Raw genomic sequence first — 2,472 nt, forward strand, 5'->3', positions numbered from 1 at the left:
TCGGGTGGGTCCCAAACAAGTTGAGGGTTTTCTCTCCCAAAGATTGTTGGAATGTTTGGCGCTCTCTTTCTCTTGTTTAGGTTTTGGATTGGAGGGTCCTCAACTACGGATTGGGCCCTAAGATTTGAGCCTAGCCCTAGATTTTGTTGGAGGGGTCAGTTACAGTTTTCCTAACTACCGCGCGGCACCGAATGGGAGACCCGAAGCGCTGCTAGGAGATCGTGTGTCCACCACCTGGTGCCTGGTTGTTGATAGTTTTGCACATGACGTCGCTATTAGTAATTGTTGGTCTCGCGATCGGATTAGGCCACGCAACACGCGCGGATCCTAGCGTTGAGTGATCTAAGTAGGAGGGCGTAATGACTTCGTTTGAGCCTTGAAGACAGTCGGCCGAAGATCCTAGACCGTTGCAGTTCGGTGCATTAGAAGAGGTCCTAAGGAAGGAAAATTTCACTAGTTTTAGGGACAAGTTTTACCACTCAGGCGGCAATTTCCGTGGACCATTAATCGAACCAGATTCTGTCGGAAGAGCGCGTGTGAGTGCGTATGTGTGTGCCCGCCGATAATGATTAAAAACTGGAACTGTGCGAATGTGACTCGCGATAACTCATTGATGGGATGCCGTGTTTTTTCCCATGAAAATTGCGCCTCTTGGACTCTCGGAGGATGTGAAAACGGATGCTGCCAAGTAATCAAATCACCGCCTTGTGTCGGGCCCAGGGAGATCAAGTGTGAGAAATTTATAGAAAATAAAGAAAACGTGATGATTATTCGGATCGATCGGTCTCCGCTGGAGCTGGAGCAACAACTTCTTAGAGAGGATGTCGGCCGTTGCCTTTGGATGTGTGCCAACAAGCCGCCCAGATAAGCAACAGCAACGACGACCTGTCCGGTTAATGAATATCAAGAAATATACTAATCGAAAACGAGATCAAGCTTTTGCAACATTGAAGCCAACCGGATACAAACAGTGACCGACAGGCGAGGCGGTGAGATTTATTAATTCTACCAATTTGAGTGATCGTGAAGCTTAGGGGAAAAAAAAATGTTAGAGTCTGGCTTGTGATTTTCTGTAAAACCAGTATCGAAGTTTCCAAGTGTTCAGGATACAATTTCGGGAATGTTTGGCCGCGCGAAGTCCAACTAATGAAACGAAGCTAAGCTGACAGCAAAAGACGTAATCAACTGTGAAAGAGTCGTTTGGTAGTGCAAGCGACTAACTTGTTGTTCCCTCGAAAAGGAGAAAAATAAACCCAAAGACGTTCCATGATATCTATCCATCAACCAAATTCGAAATAAAACCAAACCCCAAACAACAGGTCAAATTGGACAAGCTTTGGATGCTGGATGCTGGTAACACCTCGAGATCCAATTTCTGAGGGAAGCCACGCTGCCGCCGGTCGTTTCGATACGATAAACAAGTTCGGTGAGTAAAATTTGGACACATGCGTACAACGGCTATTAATTTTACTACACATCAGCTGCTATCGCGAGGGCGCGATCGTTGTTGCTGCTGCTGGTGGATCAATTTGAATTGGGTTGTTTGGAATGTTTTAAATATGGGCCCCTATCGATCACTTTGCGTTTTTTTTCTCATTCGTTTAACAATTTGATCCGTCACAAAGTGTCCGGTTTGGGAGACCGTTTTGTTCAATAGAAAGTAGTCATTATGGGAGTAGATCCGGTTTCGTGGATCCAATTTGATTGTTTTAGAAAAAAAATGAACTCTTGAAGTAAATTAATCTTTATAAAGGTCACACAAATCTTTGAGGAACATTGGAATATGACGTTTTAATACGATATTTGTAGTTAATTTTTTTTTTTTCAAAAATGGATTTCAGTATATGATTCAATTAAACAAATGTTATTCTTTCACTGGAGATATTTCGCAAACTTAGATAAGATTCCTTCAGAGTGAACTACAACCAAAAAATATGATGGAAAAATGCAGGCTTTATAAAAGCTGGAGAAACAAAAATTGGATTGAGTTTAGATTTACAGCAAGATTGTGCTGTCACCTAAAACTTAAATCTGGCAAAATAGTGAAGAACCAAAATCGTTTTTTTCGGATCCAAATCCTACCGAAAATATTTGTTTCATCATTACACATTATATAAATATGAAAGTAGGCAATTTGATAAATTCTATTACCGCTAAAACGTCAAATTCAGATATTCAAACGGTTTCATGAATCACGATTTTTTCACATATACAGAACCGATAATAATTCTTTCCAAACGAGATGCATGTGCATTGTCACTGCAATTTAATTTTCTTCACTCTTTACCCTGATGATATATTTTGTTCAAATTTTCTTTTAAAGATAGATAGTAGTGTTATTACTGCATTGCCAAACGAAACGTGACGTTTGGGGATTTTATAAATTATCTGACAATTTGCGCCGGGGGTCATTATATCTTCCACAAAATTTAAAATTTGTTTAAATTTTGCAAGTTAAAAACACATGTATTT

This window comes from Uranotaenia lowii, chromosome 2 (assembly GCF_029784155.1).
Source record: "Uranotaenia lowii strain MFRU-FL chromosome 2, ASM2978415v1, whole genome shotgun sequence".
Taxonomy (NCBI): Eukaryota; Metazoa; Arthropoda; class Insecta; order Diptera; family Culicidae; genus Uranotaenia; species Uranotaenia lowii.